At 38.4% G+C, this 22,132-nt stretch overlaps 1 protein-coding gene across 16 annotated transcripts in view; it reads left to right on the top strand.

The window, feature by feature from the left end:
* LOC105148652 (bromodomain adjacent to zinc finger domain protein 2B) overlaps positions 1–22,132 on the top strand; it is a 158,960-nt gene that overhangs the window by 89,769 nt on the left and 47,059 nt on the right. For 14 of the 16 annotated variants that reach the window (XM_087402861.1, XM_087402863.1, XM_087402866.1 and 11 more), the window contains one exon: positions 16,153–16,212. The gene's annotated coding sequence lies outside the window, so the exon portion shown is untranslated. Of the gene's footprint in view, positions 1–741; positions 920–1,693; positions 2,874–16,152; positions 16,213–22,132 lie in introns of those variants that run through there. The other 2 variants (XM_087402860.1, XM_087402859.1) reach the window with 2 other exon arrangements.

Genomic DNA, 22,132 nt, shown 5'->3' with positions numbered 1-22,132 from the left:
GGATAGCATTTCTCTATGTCTTAATGTCACCGAATATCTTTCTGAAAGAAAATTTCGAGTAAATATTTTTTTTCTCTCTAACTAGATTTTATCAGACTTGACTGAAAAAGAAGATATTTTAAATATAATACTGGTTACTAACAATATTGGAATTTATTTCCGTGTTAAATATTGATTTTGTGTTTATAATTATCTCGAGATTATTTTACGATATCCGATCACACACACATACACACACACACACACACAGATCTTTTTAACATAATTTCTATTCAGAAGATACTATTGAAACCAGTCTTCCATACTTTTGATCAGTCAACGCTGAAAGCGCTTGCGCTAGAAAGCTCGCAGTTGATCATCGGGAGACGAGGAATGGAACGTAAACTGGCGCGCTTTTCTCGGGGACTAGTCTTGATTTAGCGACGAGAACGACGGACGAGGGAAGCCGAAGGTCGACAGAGAACCGTGGAGAATCCAGGCCTTCTAGGACGTGTTCAGACTGACGTTTGGTAGAAGCCTTACGTTTAACCGCGCTCCGCCTCGATCGCGTTCATCGAGGAGGAGAGCGCCGCTTGTTTTTGTTCACGTGGCGCGCGCACGGGCGGCCTCCGGCCACGCACGAGACACGCATACATGCACGAGTAGCCGACACATAAAGGCGAATTTACACGGTTCGTTCCTTGACGGTGATCATACCGAGTGAATCATCCGCGGCGAACGAGCTGAGACGCGTATCGTCGGCGACAGTCTGTCCGACTGCGGACGATACGTCGCGACGTCAGTTTTGTCGATGATTCCTCGTAATCCTAAACTCAGCTGGAGAGGACGAACTTGAAATTATAATACGTTGCAATTAGAGATGGCATCGCAAATAGGAAGCTGACTGTGTGTCTTGAAACGAGATGGAAATTATACATAAGTAAGCAAATTCACTAAATGTTAATCAATAAAATTATAAATATTTTAGTAAATTCACTCACTTTTGTAATTTTCACCAAGAGATTCACTTGTGAGATGGATAATCGTACCCGAAGATTGTGTTTCGAAATTTACTGAAAATCCGTAGTTTATGTGCAGTAAGATAGATTTCAGTACTGACAGTAAATTTTCAAATACACAATCCATATATAGAAAGTTGTAAGATTATTAAAATGATTCGTTCGACAAGAGAGAAATATTTATTATATATCGTAGATGAAATCATTGCAATTGTTATGGATGATCGCAGAGATACTTCGTTTGTTATAACATTCAAGATCGATTTTCAAAGTGAGAACAGATTAAGAGACAAAAGGGGTATTTTCAACGAGAGTATGTCCCTTTTAACTCTTGGTCTTTTAAGAACTTCGATCGAGAGCTTCCATCTGCCTGTCAAAATCGTACCGTGTAAATTCGCCTTAAACATCAACGATCCTACGTCTCCCAGCGTCAGGACCCTCGTCGCGGCCGTCAACTAGCAGCAGCGAGCGAGACGGTGGCAACGGAAAGGACAGGGATGAGGAGGAGGGGGAGGATGAGGAAAGGGGGGATACGACAATGCCCCACCCCGGTTTCTGGTATCGATCTGCCGCAACGAAAGTCGAGATACCAACGTTGGAAGTATCAGCCGGATAAGTCCGAATTATATCGGACCGATATATATATATATATATATGTGTGTGTGTGTGTATGTATGTATATATAAATGCGTATACACATACGTGCCTATATATCCCTCCGCGTGTAATATGGCCGCGTGTATGGCCATGCTGTGGGTCCTTCCAGCTGCTACCTGACTCAACGAAGGCCAACCCGGTCTCGCTGAACAACTTTTGTTTCGAAAATGTCGGTTGCCCGCGCTCCTCTCTCGGACCGATGTTACCGAGAGCCGAGCTGAGCCGAGTCGAAAACGATCGCGTTATCGCCACGCCGGAAATTATTCCCGCCGGTAGATCGACGAGCGCGCGTCGCGTTCGCAGAGCGTCGCGTCGTAGCGTTCGCCGTCCGGCGTGGAACGCAGTCGGAAGGAAGCGGTTACGAAGCGATGACTGGCTTGGTGCAAGTTCGTGATGTGCGCGTGTTCGCGACGTTATAGATCTTGTTAACTGCTGCGCGAAAAAATCAATTGAAGGCAATGTTTTGAAATTCGAGATAGGTTTGTTTTCTGTAATTGAACTAGGACTTAAAGTGAAGTAGATATATATTTGATATTTGATGAAAGTGAGAAAGAAAGTGTCTAGTACAGAATTAAAAAAAAACTTATTAAGGGAGTTATATAAAAATTCGATGTATCATATGGTGAACAAAGATGATTTTATTATAGAAATTCGTTTAATATAATTTCACTACGATAATATCACGATTAATATATAATAACGTTGTTAAAATTCGCGCCTACGCGTAATAATCGAAAAGATCTCGGGGAAAAGTTTTTCTCACCGTGTTATTTCATATCGAGAACTCGTTTATGACGGTGCCAAATTAAATCAACTGAATTCTGACGGAGTATAACGTACTATAAATATATATTACGCGACACGCGCACTTGAACACACACACACACACACACATCGGAATAACGCAACGCTTTATCGTTTACATGGAAATCGTGAAAGTTCTCCATGCTATCACACAGGCAACGGATCCAACGGATTGAAGCCGTAGGATCGCATTATAGCTTGCTGAATCTCTCTCGAGTGTTCGGTGGACCGTTGGTTTTCGCAATTCCGCGATAATTTGTAAAGGATTGAAAAGCCGACGATGCGTGCGCGCGTTCGCTCGCTCGCGCCGTTAAAAACCATTGAAAGCATCGAGACCATTGAAACGTGATCTCCGCCGGCTGAGAGGCAGGCAGCATGCAAAGCCGACAGCTGCAGGAGTGCTCTCCGTAGCAGGTATGATGTAGGCAGGAGGCATGATGCGAAATTATGGCACCGATATGCGCTCGCGTGCATTCATACATCCATACACACACATATATATATATATATATATATACATATACGAGCAATGCATAACCCCTTCGACTGTGTGTGTGCGTGAACGCGAGACCCACATCGTACGTACCACGTGCGCATGAAAAATCGCGCTTTGCGGAGGGCAATCCGCTCTCGCGAGCCACCGTAACGCGGACCGACGACGGTGCAATTTCATCGCGCGCACATTGTTGCAGCACGCTAAGCGCGCGAAAAAGTAAAATAAACGCTGGCGATGTATCAACGCCCACCGTCGCCCCTCCCCTCCCTGCGATAAAGGTGGACCGATTATACGGGTCGTTCCAGAGACGGTAGTCGCGACAGATACGCTCGAGAAGAAGGAAACGAGCGTGTTGGTTGTTTTACTTTTTCATGCGCGCGTCGAGTATGTCGCATATGTTTTCCGGGAATATTTCTGAAAAGTCGGGTTTGATGAGGCCGAAGATAGATAGGAAAGATGATAATGAAGGATCGATTGTTTTATTCACATATCAGTCGTTAAGCGATTATTCATTATCGGATTGGCAAAATCAAAGAGACGTCAGCTGTGTCGTAGCATAATGCGAAAGTGCAAGATGACGCAGAGTTAATGATACTACTAGCATCGACATCAATATATTACCAATTACAACGTAGAACTAACCGTTCACGCTTGCGTGCTTTTAAACACTCCGCATGCGTAGGTCACGTGGAATTCTAAGAAAATAAATCTTACATGCTTCCTTATAAATAATCCAGTTTTTGCATCTTCCAAAATTTATTATCTGGATATAATAAATAATTTTATTATACAAATAAAAGTCATAAATTCTATTCATAATAAATTTATTTAATTACTTTATTATAAATATCTAATTATAAATTATTCTTTAAATGCTTTTTCAGTACGATGTACTTAGTTTTTCTTTTCGATCCTTTTTTCATTGTTTATATTTGGTTTTATTAATAAAGATTACTTAATATCGTTATGTTTCTTAATCATTAATGACATTTTAATTGAAAAAAAATTATATATAATACGTTCATTTTTATAAAAGTAATAAGTCAATTAAGTCGAATATGCTAGTGCGTTGTTTCCGTGGCATTTAAGGATTAAATTTAATCAGCAATCACGTGGAGAAAATAAAAGGGCTTATTTTTTCACATACAGTGACAAATCGGAAAACACATGTCTCATGCGAAGAACTTCAGTTTCGATTCCCTTATCTTCTCATGTCAAGCAAAGATACAAAAAGTATCAAAGTGAAAAATTTCGATATTCGTTCCCAGCCTCCCAACTCCTCCGTAATCTTTCAATTTCGCAAAGATAATATATTAATGTGACGATAAATTTTTGAAATTGAACTCGTTCAGTTCCGAGTCCCCGCAATTTTCACCGTCCTACTTCAGTGACGCGACGCGCTGCGTCATCGCTCGTGGAAACAATATTGACGCGCACGCGCTCATGTGCATAGCTCCCGCTCTCATCTGCACTTATCAGTTAACACATTCCTTGATTAAACGAGGCGGTCGCCCTGACGTTAGGGAAAACGAGTAACCGAGGCGGCGATGAGCAGAGCTCGGATCGTTCGCGTGCACTAATACGCACGCCTACACGTATTACAGTGTAATTGCACGGCTGTATAATTATTGAGCTCCATCCGCGCGTTCACGTTTTCGCTAAACGTCTTTAACAATGCAAGTATAATTTTAATTTTTTTCGTTCACGGAGGAAAAGGAAGAAAAAATATAATTTCCTAAAGCAGGTGTCTCGCGTTAATGCGAGCCACGTGTTTGACACATTCGACATCACATATGCGCGACAACTTGATTCCTGTGACCGAAGTCCCGCGTGAACTGTAGAAGCTTCGATTCAAGTTCTCAATATCTTCTTTTAAAAATAGAAAAGTATAATATAATCGAGAATCGAGACGCATTTCAATAACAATCGATTTTTTTCTCTTTCTTTAACTGTAGTGTTTGCAGAAAACCTCGTACACACTTTTTCATGAAGAAATCGGCTTCTGTCAAAAGTTCTGACTAAATTTTTTATGCACGATTGCTTTTATAATGCTGATTAAAAATTTCAATAACTATGATCTCAGAAAAGCTTAGCTTTTACGACTACTAATTAATGATCGGATATATATAATAATAGAGATCATTTAAAAAATTATTAGTTTATCTTAATTTTTAAGACTAGGCTCTTTTAAGTTTTGCTTTGTTGAGAAAGTTCGAAAGAAGGCTGGAAGGTTGCAGGAAGGATATAAAAAAGCACCAAAAAAATTAATGATCTCATGTAGAACAAAATATGATTTTTATAAAATACACAGTTTTTTAAACAATTTATAAATGGACCTTTTTTTGTACTTTATGAGCAGTTGTTAAGTGTGACACTCTACGCTTCATGTAGATCCTGTACGTTAGCCGTCTGGTGCTTAAACATTGTTTGCGAAGTAGTTACGTCTGCTACATATAATATCGAGAGAAGTTGGTCGAACTCACACCCGAACTTTCCACACAATGCGTGACTTTAACATGTACGCGACTACAATCGACATTTTACTCGACTCTCTCGAGTGCAATCGGGAACAATAATAGCATCCCGCTGTGATACTAATCGGTACAAGGAAAGAACTTTTGATAAAAATCAATGTAATGGCGTTCGCCAATTCTTTCGCGCTTTTTGCGATATTAGAGTACAATACGGCAAAAAGTAAATTGTATACAAGAGTATTTAAATATACTTTATCTTATCCCATTTTACGTTTAAGAAAAATGTTTTCGTTAAAAGTGTAACTCTTTACATTTGCATTTTTTTTTTCTAGCAATAGTTATAATATTATTTCTGTCAAAACGATAAAACTATAAATTTTAATAAAAACACGTGTCTACTATATCTCTGCACGGAGAACTGCTGAAGCACGTGTTTTACTCTTTTTCTCATAGGTGAGTCTGCGACGTCATTAAATTCGCGAACAGAAGCGAAATTGCAATAAACCGAATTCCTCCTCGCCTTAATTAGTTGGCCGGCGAAAGTTTCCGAAGGCTCGTGAAACGCGCGACTGTACCTCAGAATAGAGATTGTACATCGTCAAACATTCCTCGTCGTGGTTTTACACTTCGATGAAAAGTTTTATTCGTAATATATGTACATCGCAGTTTTCATTTTTTTTTTTTAAAGAGAAAATTCATCGGTAAACGGGATAACGAATCATCTTACAGGAACTCGTCGATCTATATAGGCTTATTACAGGGAGAGGCCTTGAATACATGTTCCCCTCTATGGAGATCAGATCGCGCGAGAGCGACTCCCTTTGTCTTTTCCGCTCTACGAAGAAAGGATTCCGCGTAATCGGTCGAACATATTTCAGACGTGACGCAATCGGTTACCTGGCGGCATCGAGAACGATCGAGCGCGAACATCCACAAAATTCATCTTTAACCTCTCGAATTCGATTTTGATGAGTAGGCATTCTCAAGATTGAAATGGCGGATTCTCACTTCGTTCAATGTAATCCAGCTGTACTTTGAAGTATCGATTTCGATTCATAGCATGAAGGGGACGAAGTTATACGTTAATCCTTGAGCGATCATTCCTTTTTTCGAGAAATCATTTCTCATTTTTCTCTATATTTATCTATACATGATATATATATATATATATATATATATATATATATATATATATATATATATCGTACATCTGCGCTGAAAAGAGTCTGGTCGCATTGGAATTCTGGACATGGAAAATGGACAAATTAGAATTTTCTAGTTTATCCATCTGTTACAATTTTAATTAAAATAATCAGAATTCTGATTAATATGATCAGAATCTTCTAGTTCATTCATTTTTAACCAGAGATTTTTCCCATTACGTTACATATTATTTATTTTTAAGTTTAGAGTATATATTTTTGCTTATCTTTCTTATTACGATACATTAAAGTATATCGTTATTACTCTTCCTTTCGTCTCGATGGAGTATAATTATTAACGTTGATAGCGCGGCTGTTTCTTCGTTCGCAGGCAATGCAAATACAAACGATATTTGCAACCGCTGAATAATCATTAGTATTGGTTTATGAATACTAAGAATTTCATGTATATCAAGAATTGCGATTCCCAGCGGCGTCGGTCTATCGCGTTTGTGCTCACACCAACTCTAGTTCGAGCCGATGATCGATCGTTCCGTCGAACAAGTGGATACGTCTCGACGATTCCGTGGAGAATGAAAGAGAGAATAATATAAAAGAAGATAAGAGCGAGGAAGAGAAAGGTCGAGAGGATGACGGGAGTAGGATGAGGAGAGCGAAAGGGCAGCCGGGAGGCTGATTTATGGGCTACGGCACTGCGAGGCGTTTTCGCTGCGTAACTTCCGCCAATTTCATTTCGTCTCACCGCGGCGGGGGAGTTTGGTTTCCGGTTTCTAACCAAATGGCCAACTGCAACTTGCCATGCTGTTATTACCCCAGTGCAATGTTACCTACTAATGTTTCCTTGCGAAATATTCCGTAACAAAGTATCGAGACGCGCGAATCAATGTATTTATAGGACCAAGTTAGTGTTTGGTTTTTAAACGAGATTGCCTGATCGACGAGATTAAACTGAGAAGAGTTGCAACAATTATAGACTGAAAAGATTTAATGTAATTAAATAATTATTTATAACAATGGAATTTATTATATATATATATTTTTTTTTGTTTCTTACAAGCAGAAAGTTCAAAATATCTCTTTACAATCCTCACGTCAGAAGGTAAACAAATATTCAGTTATAGGTATAAAAATTTGATAAAAAGCGAATTTCAATCGTATTGATATTGACACTTTTTGTTATTTTTTTCTATCTACGACTAGCTCTTGTTGGTCTTTTGTTTGCTAGTTGACTTTTTAATCTTCCCGCCTCTTTCAATACCTCGAAAAAAAAAATCTGTATTTTCTCATCGACAGGATGATTGTTACTATCGATGAGTCGCGAGTCGAATGCGAGAACTTACAGCGAGCGAGGATTACCGTAGAAGCGAATCGTAACTTGGCAAAATCTAGGCCGTGCGACTCTGAGAACTGGAACGTGCGTGCAGGTGCGAGAGATCGAGAGAGACGCATAATTTTCCTTCTCGAACCTGCCTCTCTCGTTACACCTGGACGAATGAGTTTAAACTATAAAACGTTACGGTCTCCAATCAAGTACGATGATTCTTCATCATCAGCAACAACGCTGCTGTATCCCAGAGTAGTTACTTTTAAAAGGATCAAAGAGGAAACACTTACTTTGTAAAAACATAATTCGCATAATTTGACAGTGGGACGATCAAGAATCGTAAAGTGGCATTTTATCGTTGCATTAATAATTTGATTCACATAATTTATGGGATGTAAAACGGTGCGTTTAATATCCCTAACTAATTATATTTATTGTTGGATGATATTAATTGCTTTTGCTGCCTGTCAAGCGTATTGGCACATATTTTCTTGTAAATGGAAAAAAAAAATGTTACGAGTAGATCAATGTGCAATTTGATTTTTAGAGGCTATTATTTTTTATTACGAGCAAGTTAATCTTCGTTTCAATGGAACGAACTTGCTCGAGGAAAATGCTCGTACATCGATTATATATTGCGACAGGTATAAACGCGTTGCGTCGCGGTGCTTCGCGAAAATTGTCGATTAAAACTTTGAGGTCGGCCATTAGCCTTCACCCACATTACTCAATCGTAACCATTGCGCGATTGCGTCAACTGCGTTCTCCAGTCGGTTCGTCGCGACTGCATGACGTATCGAAGGTGTTGCTCGCGAAATTAATTCATACATTAATTATCAAGAGTACTTAAGTCTCCCTCTTCTTCGATATACATCATATACATCATATACGCGGCCCGTATATTATTCTGCGCGATCGCTACCGCGCGAACTGCATTTTCAAGCAGCGCTGCGATTTCATATGCAGAGCGCCTAGCAAGAAAAAGAAGACAGCGAGTCACAGTTATAAATTTTACAGAGACGGATAATAAAAAAGAAGTCACACACTCGAGCAAAAAAGTGAATAAAGTTTACGGTTAAACATAGTATTATATGGTAATAGGTATATTTGATAAATGGAAAAGATGTACGTTCTTGATAACTTATTTTGTTTCTTCCGAAATTTACATTAATTTACATTTGCTATTTTTATTATAATTTTCGAGATTTTATTGTCTTTCACATTTTTGTTACGCTGCTTATTTCATTACTTATTTTATTATTCAAATTAAATATTGCGGTAATTACAGAAATATGCACTTTTTAGTATTAATATGAGATAAAGCGTAACGGTAGCGAGATGACGGGACCGTACTATAACATTTCCGCTAACACGAATAGCATTTGGAATAGAATATTATACAACACGGGAAAAGATCCTCGTAATACTTTTTGCATAATTCTCTCTAGCCAACAACGAAAAGCTTTTTAACGAAATCTCGAAAATACTGATGATCCATTATTACATTAATGCATCGAGAAAAAAGATACGTGGTCACCGTTGGACATTGCATTAGAGATGTTTCGTGTGGAATAAAATTGCGCGCATTAACATGACTGTTTAACTACATCGGTAATGACAGCCAATGCGACAAAGGGAAAAGCGGAGCGCATTGTCGTTACATAATTAAAGGAACAGAATATTTCGTGGAAATGTATTGTGAGTGTAGTATTGCGCGGGAACTTTCAGGTGCAATTAACAGGATCTCGTAATTGATATCAGGCAATTTGATATTCTCACTCCGATCGGAAAAATCGTACCGAACAATGATATCCTTTCCTGCATTAATTCTTATCGCTATTACGAATTATCCAATTATTAATTGTTCCGATAATTCAATGTTTATATGCTCCAAAAGTGTCGGACATGTGTACAATACGACAATTTGTCACGAGTCATCATTTTTATTTTTAAAACTTTATTTACGAAACATATTTATCCATTTCTTTACTTACATCAATATTTATTTTGCAATGTTGACGAGACACATGTAATTTGAATCGCATTATAAGCGGATTTTAATTCGAACAATGCATCGCGTTATATTGTCATATTTAAATTTAATTTATAAAAAGCCACTGTAAGATTCATTTTGAAAGAATTAATGACAACCACCGAATATTAATATACCGCATCGATATTAATATACGAATATATCGTTGCTAATTGCAAAAGTTTTAATAACAATGTTTCAAATGTTACTAAAGACACGAATTTAACGCACTCTTGATTTATTTACGCATTTCGAAAAATAATCTTTTAAGCTTCTAAGGACTATACCCGTTCATTGAGATACGCCGAAAGTCTCTCATCTGCATTTTTTTTTTCATTTTTTTCATTCACACAGAAGCTATCGCTACCTTAAAATTTCTATTAAATAAAAAAAATCGACTAAAACACAAACTCTCACCGAAATCCATCATTGAAAATTTTGGCGCGGCGAAGTGGATTGTTGTGGATTGTCCTGCCAAAAGATTTTTCGAAAATGCATCGTAGTCTTCCGATGACGAAAATGTGATGTTACACATCGCGGGACTAAAGAAATCACGCTCGCACGTCAAATCGCGGATCGAAATTGCCACTCTCAGGGAAGACACTGACCCAGATATCGACGTACATGGGGAAGGTCGTATGTAAACATACGTATATGTCAGACCTATATATACGTGTACATAGATCGACGTGTTCGTACGTACATACTCTCGAGTGAATAATACCCGAGCGCGGCGCGTGCACGCGTGCGTCGTATATATACGCACACACACGCACACATGCGCGTGCACGGGTAGTATATAAAATAGAGGTTTACGTATTTTCTTCACCCCATGCTCACGAGAGCTCGCGTGTGCGTCGCGCTCGTTTATGTGCACGCCGATAATGGCAATGTACGCGCACGTCGTGCAATACGTATCGCGAACTGTTTGCCACGTTGATTAACCGCGCGATAGAAACCTTTGAACAGGGGCGAAATTAAATTTGGTCGCGCGCCCGTGAGTAAAGGGATACATCAATGAATGTCTTTAGTAAAAAAAAAAAAAAAAGTGATCGAAGTAGCGAAGTATGAATACATCGATATATTGTTTCATCGAAAGTTTCAAGGAAACGAATAAAAAAGGAACTCAATAAGTTAATAAAGTATAAAGACTGGATTAATAAAGTTGTGCGATGATTATTTTGCGATATATTGTAAATAAAACATCGGACAATCTGTAGGATTGTTCAATAAATTACAATAAATTAATTTAATAATATTTGTGACTCTACCAAGAATAAATTCATTATAAGTAAAACGCGTATGTAAATCTCCGCGGTTATTGGCGTGTAAATTACATATTTATAAGGCGATAAGATATAATTCGCAAACAATTGGAACGTGTTTATCAAATGAAGTTAACTGAAGACATCTTGACTTTGGATTTGTTATTTCTTTAATGCGATAATTGATGAGCTCGAGTACAAACTAAAATGAATATTGAGGAGAGAATTGGATTAGAAATGTTCCCCCGGTCATTTTTAGAATTAATGTAACAGTATGTTATTAAAAAAAATATACTCATAAATGTCTTTCAACTCGCTTTTGAATTTTGGACTATTATTACTTTTTATTTACATTACAAAATTTATAAAACGATTGAAGAAAATCTTGCGCATCACCAGCGATAAAGATAAAGTTGTCTGACATATTCTATATTCACGTTTATATAGATATTTACATAGCAATGGCATATGTGCGTGTTCGCGTGTATGCGTCAGCGCGTAAAAACGTAGTGCTTGTGAATGAAACTGTAGTAGTGCGTACGTAAAGTTATATCGATGACTCAGTCAGTCCCGCTGACTCGTTACAACTCGCGCAATTTACAAGCACTTTCTCAAGGGATCGTTGAACTCCATCGAGCACTGTCTCTTTCCGAGGTTTTTTTTCGTCAGTCATCGTTAAGGTAGATTAGATCAATGTAGAAGTTAACGTCAATCATATATCGTAATTAGCGTGTAAGATTCTTGAAAAATCACGGACCTGGAACAGACTTGGGATAGTTGAAAAATGACTTGAAAAAAAAAAAAGAATTTATAATGGATACTGTGTTTGGTTATATTTATTAAATTATTTACTGCCTTAATCCATATGTTACATATTGCAATTTGCATTATTCCCTTTAGCGTAATTATTAGAAATACAGGAGTTGGAAATACGTGTTTCTGCATTAATCCATCGAGGTTATAATGATTGCATTCAGTATGTATATTCAAGAATAGATTCGTGGTTCTTCATTTTGGGCATAACAATTGGTTATACATGAATAAATGAACTGTGGGCAAGATGTATCATGATGGCCACGATAATCAATGGTTGTGGTTGATGGTATTCTACTGTCTGTATCAACAGTTAACAGCGGCAAAATGGCTATTTCATGTTCCCGTTCGTCGTTGCGTACCGATCTATAATTTAACAAAATGCACCGTTCGAAATAATCGATTGCTGAAGATAATTATTATATTATTCCACACTTATACACTCACAAATAAATATGGGTATGTAATCGTATGGGTCGTGTAATCGTGTTCCGCTTTGACGAGCATCGACGAAGCGCGTAAAGGCGTGTTCTTAATTATACAGCAGTGTGATAGAAAATTGTGTAATATCTCTTTTTTTTTTCCATTATTGATACAGTCGATCATGTCTTATCGCGTCACGTCTCTTTCCGTTTGAGATAAAATGAAGTAAATTGTGTTGTCGGATCTACGACCGCAACAACGCGATAATGAAATCGGTATAATTTACAATTCATACTTTATAATTCCGTTTTTACGGGGCACAAAAGTGAGCGGTAAAAGATTAATATGCTGACGCTTTGCGTCGCGGTATTGCCAATAAAAGTTATTGTTATTGCGAACGATGCTGCTAATTTAAATATCCGCGCGCGCGAGTGCGCGCATGTTACGTACGTACGTCATATATATGCGTGTGTGTATGTGTGTGTGTGTGTGTGTGTGTGTGTGTGCACGCGCGATTGACGTTTGGATGACGGACGTCACGTTATTCATGAATTATGGATACAATTGAAGCGCTTGATATCGCTGAAACATCGCGGTGTGGCTTTTCCACCACGTTTATACGCGAGAGATGCCTCTCCCCGCTCGGCTGTGTGCTAGGTCGAGACTTTTTGGCTGTTATCAACGCTAGCAGATAAGAGCCTTCCTTGTTAATTAATGAATTAATGCCCGGGCTGATAAAATCGGTCGAGGTCGAGCAAACCATTGAGTCCCGGACTCTTTAATCCGCGTCACCGAGGGCAAATCACCTTCCGCATAATGAAAAAACTAAAGGTCGTGTCAGAGTGCACGTAATTAATTGCACAACAGATTATTGATTATTCGTAGACGTGTTGAGAAAGTTGAAGCGCGCAAATGATATAAGATAGTGGCAAACTCTTGCCACTAATGACGTGGTTTTTTTCTCAACGATTCTTTTTCTGCGATCACGAGGGAAAGATATAGTACAGTCGTAGAGACGATATTTATTTGTAGATAAACATTTACGTAACTTTGTTTATGTCTATTCTACAAGGATCGCAAGTCGTAAGAAATTGACCAATCACAGTTAAGTGTGAGAAGAATAATAGACTATGATTGGTCAATTTTTTACGGCTTAGGCTTATCGCTTACGATTCTATTGTAGAACAGATCTTAGGTCAATTCTACAATAGATATTTAAACTGTAAGCCTTAAAGATAAATATATATAAACTTAAAGATAAATATATATTTGGATTATGTGACAAAATACAACGTTATAATTCTTTAATTAATAGTTTGCGATATCATTTAGATTTTATTGCATAAATATGTAATGTTTTTTTTCTACTGTTTTAGCGTCAAATATATTTTTTCACTATTTTCCGCATATTTTACGTACATCGACAAGCAACACAGAGGAAAGAACTTTGGCAGGAAGTTAATATAGCCGGGAATGTGAAGTTTGCGAGATTCCGAGGTATTTCTTGTTCGAGTTTGTAGAGAACACCATCCTGCTCATATAATTATGTTACGCAAGGATGTTACATCGTCGTCTTGCCGTCTCCAGGTCTTATTGTGAGTGGTAATTTGGTTTATGGGGCAACACACATTTGGATTGTATCCAGAACGCGGTTAGTGGACTTCGTACTTCACGAAGACCTATTTTCTCCGGTGGACTTGTTGAGCGATATCAATGTTAATGCATGCGCATTTTTTTTTAGAAGAAACTTCCTTAAAAATACGAGAGCGTACAGTATTACTATATTCGTTTTATCTTTTCACAATTGTTAAAAAAAATGTTATTATTAACTTTTAAACATCTTTTCGGTTTGATGCACCAACTTTTTCTATTCCTTACAACTATTTTATTCATAAAGATACATACATTTACTTGGTATCGTTTCGAAAAAAATTGTTTATTTTTTTATAAGCAATTAAAGTTATAAGCAATTGAATTGGATTAGATATGTTATACCCAAGGATTTTTCCCAAAAAGGGGCGTTTAAGGGTTCATCATGTACGTTATATCATAGATTTTGCACGTGTAAAAAAATTAGATGGAAATCATACAAAACCAGAACTCAACGCTAATAATCTATGTGTGATGATGATTGTTTTATTAAAAAAAAAAAATAAAAGCCATGTTATTTTGAAATCGCAGAAATAGTACATGCGGACGATGGGATATTGCACGTAAGTTTCGCGAGTGATTCGTAAAAATCTGGAAATGCTAGGTGTTTAAAGGGACACAGCTGTATCGTTACTCCGTAGCGGAGAATGCCGCCATATACGATTGTCTCGGTTAGATACACACGTTTGCGATATCCATCGTATCGATCATAATTTCTATCGAAACGCAGAGTGGATGCGCGACCGAATAGCGACTTCGCAACGGCGAGGCAGGCAACGCTAACATTGACTCGGCATTCATGCATTAGCGTACGCCAATGTAAACGCTTTGCTACATTCATGTGTTTCCTTTCCCGCGGCAAACGCGATCGATGGCAAATATTACTTTGGTCAATTCCAGCCGGCAGTCTATTTACTTGTTTGTGGTATCACTTTGCTGCGCCGATAGGGAAAAGTCGAGAGAGCGAGAGAAATAGCGAAGCGAATAGGAGAGAGGAGGGGCGGAGGAGGGGCGGATGCGAATACCGATACGCGGATGTGATTCCACGGTTTATATGCACGATGCGTTTTCGTGCATCGACTAGCGCACGCGCGTAGTTACGAATACCAGATTCACTCACTTATCTCTCCCAACGAACCTTTCGGCTAGTTAACTGTTACGATATGTGTAATGATGATGAATGATTCGGAATTAGTCTCAATTTCGTACTACTCTGAATTATGACTGTCGTTACGAAGGCTGTCGTTATCGAGAGAGGAGTGTTTTCATTTATATTTCATTACTATCAACTGCTATTTCGTTATCTGTAAATAAAAAGAAGAAACGATCTTTATAGTGGTAATTAGATTTATTTATAAATATGTATTTTTACATAGATAGATTTCGACACATTTGACATTTCTAGGAAATTATCTCCCTCTCGATAGATCTCGATTAGCAGTATTTTTAATTAATCCTCTGAACGATTTGAGTATCGCCTTTTCATTCATAAACATCACCAAATGAAGATTTCTAGAACTGACAAAATGTGTTTTCAACTACTGAATTTTTATATATCTATATAAAATATAAATCTGTATCAACCATGAACATTAATTTAGTTACTAGCATTATCCGTTAATCGCATTATTATACATATAATGTAATCCAAAGAGAGAGAGAGAGCTCTTTTTTCCATTTATAATAATTGCTAGTTTTACAACACACACAAAGTTTGCAAAACTTTTCTGAAATCATTGCGGCCCCTGCATTTCGATAAAGTCAATTCACAAACATGGATTACACGTGAATTTGAGAAAACTGAAGTAACTCGCTCTAAAAGCGGAAAGTTTGTTTTACCATTGTCGATTCTATCAGATCGTTCATGCGTGGATGCGCAATAACGAAGCGTCCATCCTCAATTCATGAGAAAACGCGCACCGATGAGATTATTCGCTGGTGATTACACATGTTCGCATCTTAATAATCCTCGTTTGGCCGGTTGATATAAGAACATATCTACCTAGAGTGTTCGACGTTGTTATTAACGATGCGATGTATTTCTATGTTTCAGGTGCGAGGTGGAGTCTCGCGGAGCCGGCTTCTACTATGAGTTGAAGCTTCGTAATTAATCGTGAGTACACGAATACCTCGTATACTTGTGTATGTGCGCACGTATATGGCGAACGAGTGCCGTGCGTTATAACGAGAGTGCCGCGAAATGATCGTTAAGCGATGCCGGTACGCACGTACCGTGCATATGTAATGTCTCCCAAATTGCGAATTTAATATCGCCGGGTTTTATTGCCTCGCCGCTCTCGCTTCCTTCATCCTGTAATTTACGTTCGACAATTACGATTATATTAATCGTGGCGCTCTCGTGTCTCATTAATCGCGTCTCATTAATCGCGTCTTCTTCCATCGTGAGGTAGGAGAAAGTCGAATAGCCAGCGGCAATTTTCGTAAGCGTACGTACACGAGCGTTTCGATGTGTCCGATCATTGATCTTTTTCTCTACGTAACGATCGGTAGATGCGTCAAGAATACGGGTTGCATTAATATTTCACTATCGGATTTTCTATTTTTTCATCGCAAGCGTTATGTAGGAACTTTGTGTACATATATATGTGCGTGCGTGCGTGTATGTGTGTGTGCCATGTGTCATATTAAACTTTTTTTAAATGTTTCATAAAATAGCACTTCTTCGAACTTCCTATATGACTATAGAACACCGTATAAAATGCATCAAACACGTGTCATAACAAAAACAAAAAGAATGAGAGAGGAGAGGAGAAAGAGAGAAAGATTGGAACAGAAGAGAGAGAGAGAGAGAGAGAGAATGCAAACTCCATTCTATAAAGTACTCTTCATATTCTTTTTAAGTTTATAAATCAAATGAAAAGTTTTAAGATATTATTTTTTCATAACATACGGATTATTACGGATATGTAAGGTCATTACGTTTTATTAAACATTAATTTCTATCATTGTATTTCAATGGATTTCATTATTGAATAAAAATGTTTAATAATCGTCTTGCGATATTTCGAGCATTTCGTTCAGCTCGAGAGTTTCTCCAGCTCGCCCACAGCTCTCTGCTACAGTCCGATCGGGTCTGCATTTATTCGCTGAATAAAGTGCTGTTTGAGCGTTAATATGACTTCATTCCGCAATCGATTTGAATTCGATTCACCGCGAATGAGGGCGGCGGCGGCGATTTCCATCGTGGGCGTCGCGGCATTCTCGAAAGGGATTACGGGCGCTCGGCCCGGCGCATTTCTTCGTATCGATCGCCGTCGCGAATACTCCCACATAATTCGCTTATTACAGCTTCCGCGTATCTCTGCGTTTTCCCCACGGCATAGCCGAGTTCGCGGAAAAAGTATGCGCGCTTGGTTGGGAGGAACACCTTCTCGTGTTCGTGCTCGCTCGCTCGCTCGCTCGCACGCCACGTTTCTTGTTTCTCATGTTACGCGCTACGAGCATCGCCGCTATAATTGCAGCCGATGCGACGTATGTACGCTAGCATGACGCCCGGTCGCCTCGTTGCGTACGCGCGCTCTCGTATTGGTGCACGGATGTGCATGTGCATCTGCGTGTGTATTTGGCGGACGCGTGGGGAAGTCCCCGTTAACGGCGCTGTAGCGCGTTCGTGCAACCGTTGTATTTGCGCTCCGATTTGAGAGAGATAGACCGAAGGTGGGAGAGAGAAAGAGAGAGAGAAACTACTCCGGTGGTGCCCAATAGAGAAAGGGAGAGAAATATCGGCGGTTGTTCGAGAGAGAGAGAGAGAGATTGAGAGCGAGAGCGACACACAGAGTAGTCGAGGGATGGTTTTGCTCTGCTGGCTCTGTATTGATTGCTGTGCTGCTCCTCCACCTCCGCCATCTCTTGCGACGATCTCTCTCTCTCTCTCTCTCTCTCTCTCTCTCTCTCTCATCTCTACTCACTCCTATCCCGCGATCCCTGCCGCCCGCACACCAACGTGGCCGCCCGTAATGTCGGTTCGCTCTCTGCGAAACCATCAAGATCCGAGGTCCTCGTTGCGCCACGTATCTCTTCCCTCGAAACGCCCCGACGAGAGAAGAGTCCGCCTGTAATTGACGCAGATAGGAGTGCCATCTGCTGCGGCACGAACGGTCGGGGAGAGGACGGAGAACGCGCGTAATGTCCGCCGTTCTCGGCGACGTGTTCCATGTAAGGATTCATTGAATGAGAAACTAAGCTGCGCGAGCGAGACGAGCGAGCGGACGAGAGCCACTCTTCGTGACGAGACTAAAGGCTTGCGTGCTCTGTCTCGCAAACTGATCGCAACGTTGCAGTTGTCCAGACGAGTCGAGGATATCGTCGCGTTTTACCGAATCTGTTTACTAATTATCGAGCTGTTTCGATTTCAAATGTGCCTTCGTCAAATTTGAAATTTCACTGTTTTCACGGTTCGCATCGATCTTCTCAATGTTGTATTAATTACAATGTTATCCACATCCTACCGAGCTATTAGAATCGCGCTATTACGTTTTATACACATCAACTTGCAATTTTATGTATCATGGTTTTATGCGTTTCACTTTATTGTTTCGCGTTTATCTCCCTGGTGAGCTTTTCGAAGCGAACATTCTGGTTCGTCAAATATTATTATATTCACGTACATCTGGTTTCATTACGGCAATTAACAATTTACGGGATAGCGATGGACTTGTTGCAAATTGGCGTTCTATTTAAATTCGCTAATTACTGTTACGACATAACGATGATACGCTCGCTTCAGGATGAAACATTCATGTTGCAAGGTCCGCGTGGCTGTATGTTTTTCCTTCGAGCACAGGGGAATGGAATCGGGTATAATTAACGTATATGGAAGTATTATCTGATGCGGCACAGTGACATCGATGCAACGCTCGTAATTATATATCTCCCCTCCAGCGTTGTCGTGAATACAGAAATGGGTTTACGTAAAAATATTAAGCCAAAGTTTATTAAGCTGTAGTTGACTACGAGAGAGAGAGAGAGAGAGATTGCCGGTATATATAGTAATCATACCTAGCTTTGCTTCGAAGAGCATGGTTATCGTATAATCTCACGCATTTTTCTATCTCTCTGATGTGGCGAAATAGGAAAACATTAGACACAGATACCACATCCTGCATTACATTATTAATAAGAATGAACACATGCGAATATATCATTAGGCTGCATTAGCAGTCGGGTAGAATTTTTTATTAACCTTCAACTACAGCTATGAAAACTGCACTTAATCGTTTTCTTTGAAGTACTGAATGCAAATGAACCTCTGCCTTATGGCGATTGACAGAGGAAGGCTCAAAGTTTTTTTTACCTGCAGTAACTTCATAATACCAATTGTACCAATTGTACAACCGTCTAAAAATTTCGCTTCTAAATGATATCCACTGCTGTAATCGAGGATTAATGATACCATGCTGCTTTTTCTCCCAAATGCTCTTTTTCGTGAAAAATAAAAAAAAAATGTTGAGGTAACGTGCTTTCTGAATAAACTGATTTATTCGCTATCTCAATTTAAGCCGATGCGAGATATTCACGGATTAATAATAAGGTCGAGATATCCGAAGCGCGGAGGAAAGCGGAGGAAAGCGGAGGAAGCGCAAGAATAAACGCAATAAGTTGAAGTCGAACGCGCATTGTCGGCGCAAGGGCGTCGCATTTCGCGAACAAACGGCGCGTTTTCTTCCTCGTCACCGGGCTCTTTTCTCTACCACGACAACGACCGTGTTCCAGCCTGGCACCCGAGCTTTTCCCGGCCGAAGGAAAGGAGCGTAATACCGGTCGAGAAATCGATGGTCGTCCGTGTCTTCCTTTTGCTCTCGGTTCGTTCGCCGCCCCCACGTTCCCTTGCCTTAAGGCGTCCACCTCTCTTCTCGCGCACCTCCCTTCGCCCTCGTTCCTCGCCCTTCTCTTCCTCACCAATTTACGAGCATCTCGAAGTATGCCCGCTATAGCTGAAAACCGGGTGGCGTCGCGAGCTCGCCCGGATATTCCGAACACCGTACGGATGACGACGACGATGTCGAATCTCGAATCTCGAATAGATATCTTTACGATACCTCGATATTATCCGCGCGCATTGACTCTTTTATTTTTGTTACACGTATTATTTTAGATCGCGATAATTTGTATTCCGATAATTATTAGATGACATTAACAAAGTTCAGATTTTCTCTTTATTAATTGAGAATCGATATCTAATAGGAAAACATTATTTTAAAAGAAATTTACGAGTAAAAATACTCTGCACATTTTTATTCTAATATTTATAACGGATTTATTTTATTAATTTATTGTCATAAAGAAAAATTTTTCTTTATGATGATAAATTCCCTCGATTATATCGAATAATATTGATAAAAGTTGAATATGTACTCGTAATACTCGAAGGAATAAAAAAATGTGTTTAGTTATAAGCATCTCTATATGCAAGTTGTGCGTGATGTACATACATAGAAAAGAAACTCTTCTGAAAAGATTGGTTAAGCCGTTGCTGCAGCAATAATTGCAGGCTTGGTTACACCACGTTATTTAGCTCGCCCGGGAGATGCTTCTAATTATACGTTCGTTGGATATAGGTGATAATTTCAACTAGATTTTAATATATTTCAACATCGTGCGCATGCTACGCGAGTTCAAAAATTATAAAAATTATCGAAGTTACGCGGAAAGGAAAATTCGTGTAAACTAAAGTATTTGATTCAATTGTATATCACTCTCTCTTTCCTTTCGCTATTAAAAAGTTTTGATGTCGTCCGGATATAATAAACTACAGCAACGCTTAAATTGTAATCATATCTCGAATTTTCAATTTTTTAAATTAATATGTTATTCTATTTAAAAATAGAATTATTACGCGATAAATTGTGATTTTATTATTAAAACGAAAACTTTAATTGGAAATGAGATGATAGGAAAATTTCGTCATATTAAAGGATTGATATTACGTCAATAATCATCTATCGTGACATTTTTGTTTTTAGAATTTGAATATATTGATCAATAACAAGAAATCACACTTCTGTCACATTGTTAAATTTTGTTTCTAATTTTAAAATAAAAGCCAGGAAAAATATTGATTCTATTGTATTTATGCGATGAAAGAAATTGATCCTTTTAGATATGATAAAAGTGTAATGTTCGAAATGCAAATAGTATACGTATCGTAAAATATTGGAAAATAATGTACAAGTTTTGCAGAAGTAAAGTTATTGAAATTTTGATATTGAAGCTATTGTAATACGAAACTCGGAAGTTTCGTTAATTAGTCTGCAATTTTTCACTTTTAGTTTATCAACAAGCAAAGGAGCGGCAATAATAGTCGGAGATATTGAAAGGATGCTTTTCTGTCACAGTTATTCGGAGGATAATTTCCGGCGGCAAAGAGCTTTTACGCGGCTTCTTTTGTCAATTACAAACGAGAGGTTTCGCACGACATCACCATTCACGAATCTGAGAGCGCAATAAAAGCCATTGTAAGAGTTTCTTTGTCAACTGCTTGTGATGCAAAATAATCGTGCAAATTCCATGGATATCGAAATATTGTTTCGATAATTACGAATAATATTTTGTATAATAATTATTAAAAATTTAAAGTTTATATAATCTTGTATGTTTGTATATATAAATAGATTTATTTCGTTATATCAAAAATCAAATTTTTAATAAAAAAATAATACTATATAACATTTTAAAGATGATGTATTAAAGAGATCGCTGATAAATGAGAAAGAACATGATTTTAGACTGTATATATTAATTACAGTCTAATCTTTTTTTTTTTAATCTGTTATGAGCATCACATATCTTAAATGTCTAGGTTAAATATAGAAGAGGCATTTTATGATGATCCTCTTATAAAAGTAAAAGGAAGCCACCGTAAAAAGATACACGGAAAATGTAGACGCACACATTAGAAATGTCTTTGAAATATTTAAATCGGATTATCTTTCTTTCTTTCTTCTGCCTTAGCACTACTATCATTCAATACTTAAGTGCTTTCTTTATCCATCTTCATCCATTAGATTAACGAG

The sequence above is a fragment of the Acromyrmex echinatior genome, chromosome 2 (genome assembly GCF_024713525.1).
Source record: "Acromyrmex echinatior isolate Ae372 chromosome 2, ASM2471352v2, whole genome shotgun sequence".
NCBI classification, from domain to species: Eukaryota; Metazoa; Arthropoda; class Insecta; order Hymenoptera; family Formicidae; genus Acromyrmex; species Acromyrmex echinatior.
Note: the sequence above shows the minus strand (reverse complement) of the source record. Positions and strands in the feature narration are given on the sequence as shown.